Genomic DNA, 15,513 nt, shown 5'->3' with positions numbered 1-15,513 from the left:
CATCTATTCTTGAATTCTTATACAAATACTCACCACATCTTTTGATCTTTTTAACAATCTCATGGTGACACTTGTTCACCATATTATATCTTATCCACGTAATAACAAAACTACTCCACATCGTGTTTCCGATTCAAAACAATGAAAACTTTCTATCATTATTCAGATATGATTTTAGCTTTCTGAAATAAACTTTTGATCTTACTAGGCATTTCCTGAGGTGTCAGCTCTTCATCCTGCCTGACCAGGGCAGATGAATAGCTATAACAATAAGGAATATCACCTTTCCCTTTATTTCGGAATTATCATGATCAGATTTCTACTATATTAAACTAATCTCATTCTATTAGCAAGACAACAAACTCCTTATACTATCAGATCAGAAATTTTCACTCTATGTTGGCATGTACTCATCTTTAAAATTCATTTGACTTCAGTTTAAGCCTAGAATCGGCTAAACCTTATCTCTGATACCATTAAATATAACACCCCCAACCCGTACCCGACCCAGATACGAGTCCGAGGTGTCACATTGACTTTTCAAACTTTGACTCATGACAAAAACTCGAGAAAATTTAAAACTTTCATTAAAGTCACAGCGGTTTGTTTAGCTCAATCAATTAGTATATGACAACTATATTCAATATACAAAATACATCTAATTCAATACATCTTTTCTGATCTGATCTTCAGTAAGAAGTAACTGACCGGTCTTGCTCCTCTTCACTTTTCTTCTAACTTTCCGGAACCTACGTGTGAAACACTCACACGCTAAGTCGATGACTTAGTGAGGCATAAAAACATATAACCACTACTAATGCATTCATAATCTATACTTATTATATCATACAAAATCATACATTCTGTCATGCAACCACTATCCACTTGTACACACACATCATTCACATATTCTTATAACAGGTTTCATAGCACAAAAAATGTAAATCATATGTAAGGTATTTATTATTATCTCTTTATTTGTCTTATTTTCGTTCTTTATCTTTTTGTCATATGTTCTTGCATCAATTCCTCTTAACCAAGCTATATTCACATCATCATATCACATATATAACTTCACACCATAAATATTACAAACCAATCACATACTATCATGCAAGGTTATTTTATATTATTTTCTTTATTAGCCCATGTACACATGTTATAACCATAGATATGTGAGTCTATAGAGGTTGTGCACTAATGCTGTCACCACAGCTCGTATAATTACACCGAAGTGCCACGTAGAATTGCACCAGAGTGCCGCGTAGAATTGCACCGTAGTGCCATATAATAATGTCCATAAGAACCTCATATCATTCCTTAAGAATCATATACATATACTAGGGATCAAGTATGTGTCTCACAAGACTTCATACATGTTCCAAAGAATATATATATATCTCGAAGGACCGCGTAGACCCTCGACTCTTGGCATGCCAACTATACCCCTAGCTCTCAAGACACATAACATGGGCACTATCTTTTATATCCTTGCACATATTCATGTAAACATATCACATATTCATATAAGCTCGTAGCTTCATTCACACATACATGTAATCACGTAGTTCATGTAAATTCTCATATGATTTCATATTCATATAATCACGTAATTCACTTACACATAGCACATTTTCATGTAATTCACAGATATCCCTTAGCTTATATCTCTTTATCATTTAATCATAACTTCTTATCACATATCTCATAGTCATGTCTTCCTATATTCATTTCATCACACAGGCTCATAGTTTCTGGTCATATTATTCACATTCTCTGACTTATCTCTTATGATCTGGTAATCACTACACTTATTTCATATAACTTATAACCGAATAATTCACATATAAACACCTAAATCACTTTCACATAACTTATATAAGTTTCCTGAATCCTTTCATATTACCTGATAACGTATATCATATAGGTATATAATAACTTATCTCATTTCGTCTACTTTATGCTTTATTTCTTTATATTCCCTTATATTATATAACTTATGTCGTATTTCTAAACATATATATTACACTTAATCATATTTTATTTATATACTACTTTAATCCATTTAATTAATTCAATTTCATACATTCCTTATAACCTTTTCATATAACCCCATATATCTTTAGCATATAATTTATCATATATATATACATATCAGCGCTTTATATTCAAGTTCCCTAATAGATATATTATTCTCATTCCATTCTATAATTCAATCTTATTTAGTTTCCTCAATTCTCATTAAATCAAATAACTCTATTTTACTAATTCTCATAACCATGTATTTCACATAGTCTAATATTTCATTATCTTATTACTTATATTTATTCTCCTATGATTCTTCATAAACCTCTATTTCCATTTCCCTACATCTCTTGACTTATCTTCTATATTCATATAATTTCTTAACTTATTTGATATTCTCTCATTAACACTTAATAGTGTGTGTACATAAACCACATAACACATACAAAACATATTAATTCATATAATCAAGCATACATACACTCATATTCAACTCATGCCTTTAATCATGAATTCATATGTAACTCTTCAGGAAATAGACTCATCGCAAGTCTTCTTCCCATCACCCATTATATACTATTGAATATGCACTCACTTGGCCTCACTAGTCAATTCCAATCTCTTATCTTTCCCTTTGATCGATCTTACTTGAAAATGATTCCGGAACTCGTTCAGGCTCTGAATCTACATAATTATACATTTTCAAGACAATTATTAGATACCTACATCTTGTAATTCGATACTAACAACTTAAACGAACTTAATAAACAAATATTCATTTCTTCCTTTAGGGGGGAATCGGTTCTCTCCTGTGGGGGTATCGGTTCCCCCTTGACATTCTGTAAATTCTGGTTTGTTTGAGGGGGTATCGGTTCCCCTTGAATGGGTACCGATTCCCCTAGCCCAGAAATCACATTTTTCAGCACGAAAATTACTTCATTTCCTCTCAAACACTTCATATATCATCCCCTTTCTTATTCTTAACTTACATATACATGCTTAAACTCATTACTACTCATTCAATACATCTTTAACTTCAAAATCTAATCCTCTACATAGAATTCAAGAATCATACCAATTTTTCCATGTTACCCAAACTTAATTCTAACACTTCTAGCTTCTTATTCTCATAGATGACAAGTCAAATTCAACTTCCAATTTGAGTAATGAACTCTATTCCAAAATTTCATTCAAAAACTCTAAATCTTTAATCTCTCCTAATTCCACCATCCTTTGTTTTTAAGATGATTTAAGCTTTCCTAAAGCTTAATTATCATCCAATAATCATAACCAAATCCTAAATTCAGCTAAATATCAACTAACAAGAGATCTTACCTTTTCTTATGACTTCACGGTGGAAAAGAAGAGAATGAAGAAGAGAAGTCTGGAACTCTTTCATATTTCCCACGTTTTATAATACTCAAAAAGGGAATATAAAAATCTTTCCCATTAATAGACCATTTTGCCCCTTTAGTTCATCCATCTTTGCTATTTAATCCAATATTGAATTTCTTTACTTAACTCCTGAGACTTTTAATTTATTTCTAAATTGAGCACAAAACTTTCAAAATTTACAATTTAGTCACTGACCCTGATTTGGGATGTTACATGATGTCTACATCCTGAGTAGCCTGAGTATGCGAGCATACTTACTTTAATTAATAACACTTGATACCATTAGCATCGGTGAGCACTTTTGGTATGGTTTTGTTGTTAGTGTGACACTAGGCTAAGTAACTCAGCGTTCGGATTTGTTTATGTGCACATATCGTTATAAGGAGCATCCATGAAGCATATTGCAGCTAAGGACATTCCAGACATCCAGAGTAGCAGAGTATGTGATAACCGTCGTTTTGTTATCAAAATAATTTCGGCTTCTTAATAATATAAAGGAAAATGTAGTATCAAGAAGCATGGTCGATCCACAGGGACTATGGTTTTTGTGATTTAATAAAACTCTTTGATTTAGAAGAGGGTAGAATTACAGATGAAGTTGAAAAGATATAATAAAATAAATAATTATAATTTAAAAAGAAAAATAATAAAATAAATAATAATGGAAAATAATAAAATAATAAATAATAGTAGTAAATATAAAAAGAGGTTTTGTAAAAGATGTTTTTAAAAAAATAAAAGATAAAAATTAAATAAAGGAAAATAATTAAATAAACAAATTAAAGAGATTTAGATAAAGAGAAACTTATAGTGAAAGCAACCTCAGACTTCAGCTTTGCCCCAAATTCCTCGGATCATCGAAATAGGTTTTTACTTCAAGATTTACGTAGGCTTACAAGGACAATTCTTCGTTGCCAACTCGGATTGTGTCGTTTCAACAATAACTGATTTTGATCTCAGTTTCCTCTTAACAAAAAATCTTGCTAAGTGTGTTCTTGTGAAGTCGAGTATGCTTCAATAAACAAATCCTTCTTCAAACGTTAATCATAACAACATCCGGACTAATGTCGAAATCGTTTTGATTTGAAAAGTAAGCTTAGAAAACAGAGAGAAAAATCCCGAAGCGATTTAAGTGTCTTACTATTCTCACGTTTGGAATTGAGCCTTCGCTTTAGCGTTCGGCTTAAAAGAAAATTAAGTAAGCATGACCAAATTCATACTTAGCAATTGTTGAAAACGAAATTTAAAAGAAAATAGAGGAGTATGCGAAAATAGAGAGAAATATAGAGAGAAAATGAAGATTTTATTCTCAGATGAGGGATATATGTTTCTAGGCTTACCATGAGAGGGTATTTATAGCCTTCAAATTCTTAAAAACAAGCTAAAACATCTTAAATCCTAATTAAAACACTTAAAACTATTTAAACTAAAATATCTAAAACAAAAGTAATATTTAAAATAATATTCTGAATCCTAATTAAAATACTAAAACCTATTTAAACTAAAATACCTAAAACAAAGATAAAACATAATGTTTAAAATATTATCCTAAAACTTGAGTTTAATCCAAAACCGAATTCCAGAAATGTGCGACAAATTCATTCGTGCTTCTAGAAACGCTGACTGGATCTTCTAGAAGGTGCTGACATCATCGCCTAGTTGGATGTTTCATGTCCGAATTCATGCCCACTAATCCAGCTTTGATTCCGAAAATAAAAAAAGCTGCAGAATTCTGTCATTTTTGTGCAATTTCCAGAATCTGACGTCATGCACAAAAAATGAATCAAAACGAACAATTAAGCCACAAAAACCAATGATTAAGGAGTAATTTAAAACCAAAATATTAACTAAATTAAACACTTATCAGTACGTCTTGAGACTTCTTTTAGAGGGCATGTATTATTTATAGATCACTATTTTGTACTCGAGTCGTCACTTAATTTTTAAACTCATGGATGTATTATTTTGAAGTATTATTTTGGGGAGCTCCGGATGTAAACCTTATTTAATGATATTGATTTACTTCATTTAAATGGTTTTAAATGTATGATTATGATGACTTTTAAGAAACGTTTTTAGGTTAGTCACTCCGGTGGCCCTGTGTGGTATTCTATTAGGTCAACTTTCTGTTGTATCGGATTAGGGTGTTACAAGGTAAGGCTGTAGGCACGTCATAGGGTATTGAGGAGCAGGAGAACATATGGCCTTCAGGAGAAGAAGCTATTGGTTCAACATAGCATGCTGAGGAGGAGGTGGTCATGAGTCATGTGTTGGCTGAGTCAGTGCTTCATGAATCTGATCATCACTTTGGTGAGAAGACAAGTGGTGCTAGTTCACCTGGTGATAGGGAAGTCAGTGGTGAAGAAGTTGCTATCAATCCTGTGGTAGGTGGGAACAGGCATCACATGCTAACAAGAAGCAAATATGGGGTTTTAAGCCTAATATGTATCTGGCAACCGGTGATACTATAGAGCCAACAAATATATATGATTCTTTGCGTTCTCCACAAGAATTTTGATGATCATGGATCACTAAGTCTGATACTACATCATTTTACCTGTAGGTATTGGAATCTCTTAAAAAATCAAGTTCAAAAAGATTGTTCTGCTACATGGAGAAGGCTTTGGAGCTTGGTGTTGGTATAAAACGATTGCTCATTCGGAGGAAGTGGGCCTTCATCCTACTGCATTGGATCTCACAGGCTCCGACATTGATCTCACGGATACAAACACAGTGATTAAATATCTAGAGAACCTTGTTGAAGATGAGAAGGTAAGAGGGTACATTGGATATAACCAAAGCTTTGCCATCTGTTATGTTAAACCATCTTTGATCAATGAACTTTACATGCAGGTTATTTTGGTGGGTCATAGCAGCGGAGGCGCTTGCCTTTCTTATGCATTAGAACATTTCCCAGAGAAGATCTCCAAAGCAACTTACCTTTGTGCTACAATGGTGTCTAACGGTCAGAGACCTTTCAACGTGTTTGCCGAAGAGGTATTTTGTTGATGTCTGGCTGTCTTATCTAAGTATCCGTCGTTCGGAATATAGTGATTCATTTTGCCTGTTGTATGAGCATAACATGCTACCTTTCTCTTATGTTATTTGTAAATGATTTTCCTTTAATCATTTGAATTCTGCTAACAAATAAACAAAAAGTTTGACTTCTTTTATTGCTCTTTATTATCTGGTTCACGCTGAAACTTCTTTTATTGCAGCTTGATTCTGCTGAACGTTTTATGCAAGAGTCAGTTTTTGATTAATGGAAATGGCAAAGATAAGCCTCCTACAGGGTTCATGTTTGAGAAACAGTTGATGAAAGGGTTATATTTCAATCAATCGCCAACAAAGGTAACAACCTTAATTGTCAAGCACGTAACTCCAGTTACCGACGAGCACTTTTCAGGCGATAAAGGTGAAGGATTCATTGTTCTTTCTATTCCTCTCTCGCAACGGAGCATTTGTCAATGGCCATTTTGGAGCCAATATATGTTGTATAAGTTACTTGCTGTCTTTGCAAGGACATAATAAGATGATTGACCGTAACCTATTTAAAAACATGGTATTTGGTTCCTTGCAGGATGTTGCTTTGGCCATGGTCCATGAGATCCAACCCACTAGGTCCAATCATGGAGAAACTGTCATTGACCCCTGAAAAATACCGAGCTGGGCGGCGCTTCTACATTCAGACGTTGGACGATCATGGTCTTTCGCCGGATGTACAGGAAAAGCCAGTCAGAGATAATCCACCAGAAGCAGTTTTGAAGATCAAAGGGAGTGGTCACTGCCCATTCTTCTCCAAACCACAATCACTTCACAAGATTTTAATCGAAATTGTTCAGATTCCTTAGCTTAATCTTCAGATAAAACAAGGAAAAGAAAGGAACTTTTCTTAATATCTTTTTATTTCTTTAATTGGAAGAAGACGATTATAAGGTTTGCTCATTTACACGTCTTTTATACTTGTGATAGGTTGTTTCTGTAATTGGAAGAACATTAGGCCCACCTTTCTAATTTGTCCCCCCCCCCTTGTAATTTAGTGATAACGAAATGGGACAACTGATTACATATTCATACCCAAATAAAAGCAATACTTGAAATTTACTTATCAATTATTTAGAACCAATAATATATACAAATTGATTTAGGACTAATGATGCAAATAGTCCCTCGATTATAATGTACTATTTAGTTGGGTAATAAACTGCAAAATGAACACTAGACTAATTTAAAGTTATAAAATAATACAATTTTGTTAAGTTTTTAAAGGAGGATTGGTACTAATAACAAATTGGTCCATTTATTTCATAAAAATAAAGAAGAATTGGAATCTATTCAATGATCTCAATGAAAAAAATGAATGTCGTTATTCTAGAGGATTTGATTTTGAGCAAATATATCTATAAAGTGTGTGTATTGTTAATGACTAAAAATAAAAATTTTGAATGCATATTACCTTATAATCACTCCAGATCATTTAAAAAATAAAATTGTGTAAAAATGAAGCTTGAGATTAATATCAATTGTACTTAGAGGTGCACAAAAAATTCGAATATCTGATTTTGCGTAAAAAATATCCGAAATCGGATTTGGGAAAAACTGATTTTTTAAGCCGGATCGTATATTTAAAAACCGGATAGTATAACCGGTTTGGGGAAAAATTGGACGATCGGATTTTTTACCGGATTAAAAATCGGTTTGAAAAAATCGGATAAAAAACCGGTTTTTTATCCGGAAAAAATCCGGTATGGATTTTAAAAACTAGCAACCATCCGACCCTCCAAACCGGTTAGGATTCGAACCGATTTTTTTAAAATATGATTTTTTAACTAGGTGAAAAAACAGGATCGATTTGTATCCGATCCGATTTGGTTTATTAACCGACTTTGTGCATGTCTAACTGTACTAGTAACTCATCAATTCTTTCAAAATCATTTTGAAATGGAGGGATACTAGTTGTTTTTCCGTTAATAAATAAGCAAACCAACTCAAACCAGAGTTTATAAAGGGCCGGACCCATACATAAAACTAACAGCAATGGGCAAAGATCAAATCGAAAACGCGAACCAGTAAATTTCCTCTTGGGATAATAATTATGAACAACGTGAATCCCTTAACCCAACCGATCAATCAAATAGATCGATCTTGAACCTTGAAATTCAATCAAACAATTCCTGTGTTTTTGGTCCTTTTTTATTTATAAATGGATTCCAGCAGGCGAGCAGTGGAGACGTACTGGAGATCGCGGATGATCGATGGGGCAACCTCCGATGAAGATAAAGTGACCCCCGTACATAAGTTAGAAGAGATCTGCGAGCTCTTGAGATCGGCTCATGTTAGTATTGTTAAAGAGTTGTCCGAGTTTATCTTGAAACGACTCAATCACAAAAGTCCTATTGTCAAGCAGAAGGTAATTTCTTTCAATTCGCTTTGATTTTCTGTTTGGTTTGGTTGTATGATGGAATCTAGACAGTTCTAATGATATCTGTTGTTTTAACTGAAAAAAAAAGAAAATTCTGAGGAAGTTCTTAAAAATTGAGAACTCAATTTTAGTCGAGTAGTAAGTAATGGTCATAAATTTTAGCGAAGGTGTTGAATATCAGTATCAAAGTATAACTTTGTTTTTGCATATAATTGCAACTAAAAGAAAAAGTCTATTAACAGAAAAAAAAACAATCATAGGAGCCTAATATTCTTTTAAGGCGAGGAAGTTTTTGGTATGTAAATGTTGCGTGTTTAACGTGTAGGCAAGTTGTTTCATAATTTTGAATTATTAAAACATGATACTCAGTGGGTGGTGCGATTTTTTCAGGCTTTGAGGCTGATCAAATATGCAGTGGGAAAGTCTGGTGTGGAGTTTAGGAGAGAGATGCAGAGGAACTCAGTAGCTGTACGTCAGTTATTTCATTATAAGGGGCAGCCGGATCCTTTGAAGGGGGATGCACTTAATAAGGCCGTGCGGGAAACAGCTCATGAGGCCATTTCTGCTATATTTGCAGAGGAAAATAATACTAGTAAGCCTCCTCCAGCAGATGACTTCAACAAACGAATAGAAGGATTTGGCAACTCGAACTTTGAAATGCCATCGAATGAGAAGAAATCTTTTCTAAGTGAGGTAGTTGGTATTGGAAGTTCTTCTATCAAACAGGGAATTAGTAGCTTCACTCAGGGTCGTTCAGTTAGAAAGAATGACAATGGAAACTACAAAAGTCCTACTCTTCGAAGGTCGTTGACTACAGAAATTGATCATTCTGATAGGTATGATCCAATTGAATTGCACAATTACACTCGAGAGGTTTCTAGGAATACTTCTAGTGGATCTTGGGGCCTGGATTCAAGAGTATTAAAGGCAGAAACAAGTGTGGACTCTAGCTCAAATCATTCAGAGTCTAAAACTCGCGAAGAGAGATTGTTGGAAACCATAGTTACATCTGGTGGTGTATGTCTACAACCCACCCGTGATGCTATTCAGGCTTTCCTCATGGAGGCTGCAAAGATTGATGCATTGGCTTTAAGTTGTGCTCTTGAATCTAAGCTTCTGTCTCCAGTGTGGCAGGTAACTCTTTGCTTCTATGCATTGAATAATTTTATGACAAGGCCACAGGGTGGGGATTACTTAGCTTTACGCAGGAAATCTACCCAACTCATTATCACCTTGTCCACTTGACAATCATGCAATTGAACTATTTTGTTCTCGTTATGTGATCATGTTTCATATTGGTGATAATTGTAAAAAGATTCATGGGGATTTTCTCTTAAAGTTCTCAGCAAGAAGAATATACTATGGATGCTTCTATGGTACAACTCCATCTCCATCTAAATAGTTGAAGAAAAGATGCAACATATTATTGAGGGCTAAAAGAAATAATCATTTCTTTCAAAATGTTGAGATGCCAAAACCATTTCAGTTAATTAAAATCGTACTTCTTGCTCCCCCTTCTCTCTAGGTTCTCTCTAGGCAGTAATATGAGGGGTTTAGTGTTCTTAATGGCTCATAATTTTGGAAAGGAAGGTGAGATCGTAACTTTGTTAGTGCAAAACATACCACCTACATATCATTGGAGTGAGTTGAGTCATCTATTCGAGAGGCATGGTGATGTGATGAGTTCTTATATAGCAAAGAAAAATGATAGAACAGGAAAGCGCTTTGGCTTTGTTAGATTTTCCAACAGAGGTGACTCAGTTAGAGCAGTCCAAAGATTAAATGGATTCTGGTTATTTGGATATCGTTTATCAGTCAAAGAAGCTCAGTATGGAGCCAAGAATCAAATCTGGAAACTGAAATATCCTTCAACTTCCAGTGCTACAACCAGGGTAGAACAAGGAACAAGCGTTAGTGGAGAAAGTCCGAAGGAACTTGCAAGAAGGAGGACTAGGCTAATTCAGGGGGATGTAGATGAGGAAGTTGTTCGAAAGTTGCAGATGTGCATCGTAGGAACGATGGCGACGGTATGCTCTTCGAGTCAAGTGGATGACAGATTACAAGCTGGTGGTCTAGGAGAAATTAAGTCCAAGTTCCTGGGAGGGAGAGATTTCTTATTGCAAATAGCTGATGAAGAATTATTAAGAACCTTGAAGGAGCAGAACTGGTCGATTTTAAATGAAGTTTTCCAGGAAGTTCAACCTTGGTCAGAATCTTACAGAGCGTCGGAAAGAGTTACATGGATTAAACTGTTTGGAATGCCGCTTCACTGCTGGAATCATAACACCTTTAACAGGATTGCACAGCAATGGGGTGAATGTTTAGCGCTGGGAGAAACACATTTCAAGAATTGGGTTGCGAGGAGATGACTATTATGATAGCAACTAGTAGGAAATAATTAATTGATGAAGTGGTAGACTTGGAAGTAGGTAGAGACATTTTTAGAATTAGAGTAGTGGAAGTTCCCACAGTTAGAAGTGATTCTTTGTTTCGAAAGAGGGAAGAAAAAAAAGGTGTGGCTGTAGCCGATTCTGATTCACCGGCAGGAAGAAGCGTGGACTCATCGGAGGAGAAGAATTCCGAGAGGTGTTCTGAGGTAGAAGACAGTCAATTATGTTGTATGGGGAACAGAGCTAAAGGTAGCTTCTTGTCGGGTGAGGGCGTGGAGGAGCGGAACATAGTGGAGGAAATCATTATGGGTCTGAGGAATAATGTTGCTGGTCAGGGGAAGGTTCAAACGCAAATCAAGGAAGTGGTGGAACACGAGGAAGTGTTGGAAACGGTGGAACACGAGGTAGTGCTGGAACACGCGGAGAGAGAGGCAGAAGATGACAACAAGAAAAGTTGTGAGTCTGCACGTGCTTATGAGGGATTGAAGGATTATTTTACAGATTTCCCCATGTTGGATGGTCGAATAGAGTCAAAGGTGGTAGAGGATGTGATTAATGTGGGCCTTACAAATAAGTGCGCATTCAAAAGTTCCAAGGGTGAGGCCAGGTAATACCAGAAAGCAAAAGAGGGGATTAATAATAAATATAGCTCTTTCCAAATATTTCAAGAGAATTTTACGGCTCCCCAAAGGAAGACTAGAGGTTGCTGAAGCAAGAATTATCAGAGTAAGGTGCAACGCGAGGAAGAGGTGTCTGTACTTGAAGGCAGATCCCTATATGATTCTAAAGGCTCACAAGTGTTTTTGATCTCGGAACATTATGGCAATGGAAGTATTGAAAGGTGTGTCACAATCCCTTTCTGTTGATTTTAGTTGTTCTCAGAGGAAGTAGGTCGAGATGAGGTTCTTATCTTGGATCAATCGAGGGATGGGCTCAAATGTTTTATTTCTTCTAAACTAAGGAGGATTATTGGATGTTTAAGCGTGAGTTTGTGTTGATTCAAGAAACAATATGTTGTGAATAGTTTCAGGGGACTCGATTATGATTTTTGATATTGGAGTAGGAGGCTCGGATGGTCTCCGATGACATGATGAGCATTAAGGGGTAGAAAAGTGGATAGAGTGTTTTCGAGTTTTTCTTTTTTGTACTCTTATCGTGTGGAAGCTCATGGCTTTTGTGTTTGAATTTGGCTTCTATGGATTGAGTCATCTGATTTTTTTGGCTTCTGTTATAGTTGTATTGTTTTGTGTTGTATTTCGGGCCAAGTTTTGGCTTTTTGTCTGGTTAGTCATATTAAAGCTGTTGTTGTAGCTAAGATGGTTTAGGCTGGGTTAGTGTTGTTGTGGAGGGGTGTTTTCGGTTGTTTTTGGTTTCCTGTCTATGTTGGGGGTGACTCTCTGGTTGTATCTATGTAATTTCTTATCTATGTAATTTCTTATGTTTAATGAAATCTTAAAGCACTCTTTTCCTCCTTCCGCTGATTAAGGAGCTTCTCTACAAGTTCCTTTAATCAAGAAGGGGGTTTTTAACGAGGCATTCAATTCCTATAAAAAAAAATATCGGTGATAATTGTGTATTGATTTCTTCCAAAGCAATGATCGGAGTATTTTTATTAGTTATCTTTTATCCTTAACATGATTTTTTTATGGTCAGGTTCGCATGAAAGCTATGTGTGTGCTTGAGTCCATTTTGAGGAGAAAGGAAGATGAGCATTTTGTAATTGTGGCTTCTTATTTTACTGAGAACAAAGATATCGTTTTGAGATGTTCTGAGTCTCCCCAAGCTTCTCTCAGAGAAAAGGCCAACAAGGTATTTATCTTAGTCAACCTTCTGTTTTTCCTTTAACCTGAAAAAAACACCATTCTTTTTTACAGTTTAAGGTCCAGTCTAGACCACCTTTTCTGGTGCCATGATTGTATGATTTTCTTTTTGTTTTTTTTCTCTCGCTTTATTTGCTAAGAAGCTAAAACATGTTCTGATTAAATAGAATAAACTGAATTCATGGAGGATAAAAGAAAATTCAACTAATTTATGCTTGAGAACTTGCTTTGGGCCTATGGAAAATTCCATTTTAAGTTCTTTTTTAATGTTGGTTGTTTTTTGGTTTACGGTAGGAAGAACACTTGATCTTTCCTTCCTGTTTGGATTAATTAAGGCAATGCATTTACTACTGGCATATATTAAGCAAATCTAAGTTGATGGTGGGTATTAGTTTCTTCTTTTAAATTATAAAAAATAAATTTTATTATCTATTATATTAATTTTTAGATGCTAGCTCGTTTTCCCTTAAACAATTGTCCAAAAATGAATTTTGACCCTTGTTGTATACTCTATTTTCTTTTAGGGCAGGCAGATTTATCTTTGCTTCTGTTCAAGTCTATAGCTCAAGATATTTTAGGATTGGTTCTTGCAGTCGTCACATTATATTCCAATTGCTTTTTAATTCATGGTCTTGGAATGATCATTGTGTTCAATCTTTAATTGTCACGATTCTTAATGTTGTTATATGAGCTTGATTAGTTATTATGTATTTTGATGCTGATTTATAGCTGGTATGATATTATTTTCTGTGAATGAAATCGAGTGATCTTGATATACAGGTGTTGATTCTTTTGAATGGGGAACAGGCAGGTGGTTTGGCTCGTAATTCAGAAAGGTCTTTAAAGCCTGTGACCACTCCCGTTCAAATGCCTGACCTGATAGACACTGGTGATCCAAATGATTATGATGGACAAGATACTTCCTCAAAAGACCCAAATAATCACAATACTGCAAACCTGACCACTACCCCGCTTATTGATGACTTGTTTGGAGACGGTATAGCTGCTGATTTTGGTGCTACCGAACAGAAAGATGATGACGATCCCTTTGCAGATGTCTCATTTCACACTGGTGAGGGTAGAGAAAACGTGGACGATCTCTTCTTTGGGTTGACAATAGATGACAAGTCCATTATCAATGGTAATCATATGTCTGCAAATAAAAAATCTGAACTAATTGATATCTTTGGAACCACTTCTGAAACTCCATTTGAGCCAGAGAATAAAAACAACTCTGTTAATTATTTAATGGCTGGCTTTTCGATGACTGAAAATCTATCTAATTCGAAGCAGAAAGGAATCACATCTGAGGCCCCTGAAATATATTTACCACATCAACACTCATTCTAGCCATCAAGCTTTTAATGATGCTTTGAGCGGTATCCTTGGTTCTCAAGCCACAGGGATGACAACAATCCGATGTTTCCTTCAGGAACCATGCCATATGCCATTCCTCCTGGAATAATGTTGAACCCAGCCTTTTCTTTCTCAGCCTATGAATAACGGTGCTATGGGGAATTTCTTTGCTCAGCAGCAATTGCTTGCTGCGATGTCTAACTTACAACACTTTGGTAATCTTAACGCACAAAATGTTGGGATTAATCATGCTTCCAGTGGATCAAATGGAGGGTCACCTCTGCCTGATATTTTCCAGTCAAATTTCCCAACTCAAACGGCTAGTTCAATGATGAATAGTTCCAAGAAGCAGGATACCAGAGCATTTGATTTTATTTTGGTAAGTTTTGAAGTTCTAGCATTTTCTATTTTGGTTAGCTATTTGTGGATTATAGCTGATAATCTTGTAAGTGGGCTTTTGTTTTGCAGGACCATCTTGCAGCTTCTCGTGATCCAAAGAGGACAGTGTAAGGTATGGTCTTTGGAATGATGGTAATATCTTTTGAAGATATTACATGCACCTTGGTCCATTGCATTTCGTGTAAAACAAGTGAGGAACACCCTTAAATTAGAAAGGATAAGCTGCAATCTTGTTGGGAAAATATGTTTTTGTTTCACAGTTTCTTTTTCTTCTTTTAATGGAATTGTAGAGTTTTGTGCTGCGTGTTTTTGCCATTGCCAATGCAACCACAAAAAATACGTATTTCCACGGCAAAGCATTTCGACTGAGACAATGTACATGAACGGCAGGTTTGATCTGTTAAAATGCCTGCAAATGTTATATCTCAAATTTATAGAAAACGACTCCCTACCCCCCCCCCCCCGCCTTTCTGCCTTTTATATAGTTCCATGTGAATTAATTTTGGGCTTTGTGCTACTACTAGCCTTTTGCATAAGTAAATGATTAAACTTTACGGACATTTGTATTCGTCCATATGGAATTACAAATAAATATGCATTTTGTTATCAATGAAAATTTGAAAGCAGTTTATATGAATTCTTGTTTTCTTTTTTATATTCAAGTGCTGATTTTATCATTAGGTCAAAATGTGTCCTATACCCGTTT

General features: G+C 35.3%; 2 pseudogenes; both read left to right on the top strand.

The window, feature by feature from the left end:
• The first annotated feature begins 5,678 nt into the window (after positions 1–5,678).
• On the top strand, positions 5,679–7,517 carry LOC120148551 (annotated as a pseudogene).
• A 959-nt stretch (positions 7,518–8,476) lies between these two features.
• LOC120148607 lies at positions 8,477–15,229 on the top strand (annotated as a pseudogene).
• The last annotated feature ends 284 nt before the right edge of the window (positions 15,230–15,513 follow it).

Source organism: Hibiscus syriacus, unplaced genomic scaffold (genome assembly GCF_006381635.1).
Source record: "Hibiscus syriacus cultivar Baekdansim isolate YM2019G1 unplaced genomic scaffold, ASM638163v2 tig00110963_pilon, whole genome shotgun sequence".
Taxonomy (NCBI): Eukaryota; Viridiplantae; Streptophyta; class Magnoliopsida; order Malvales; family Malvaceae; genus Hibiscus; species Hibiscus syriacus.
This window is presented reverse-complemented; position numbering and strand designations above follow the sequence as displayed.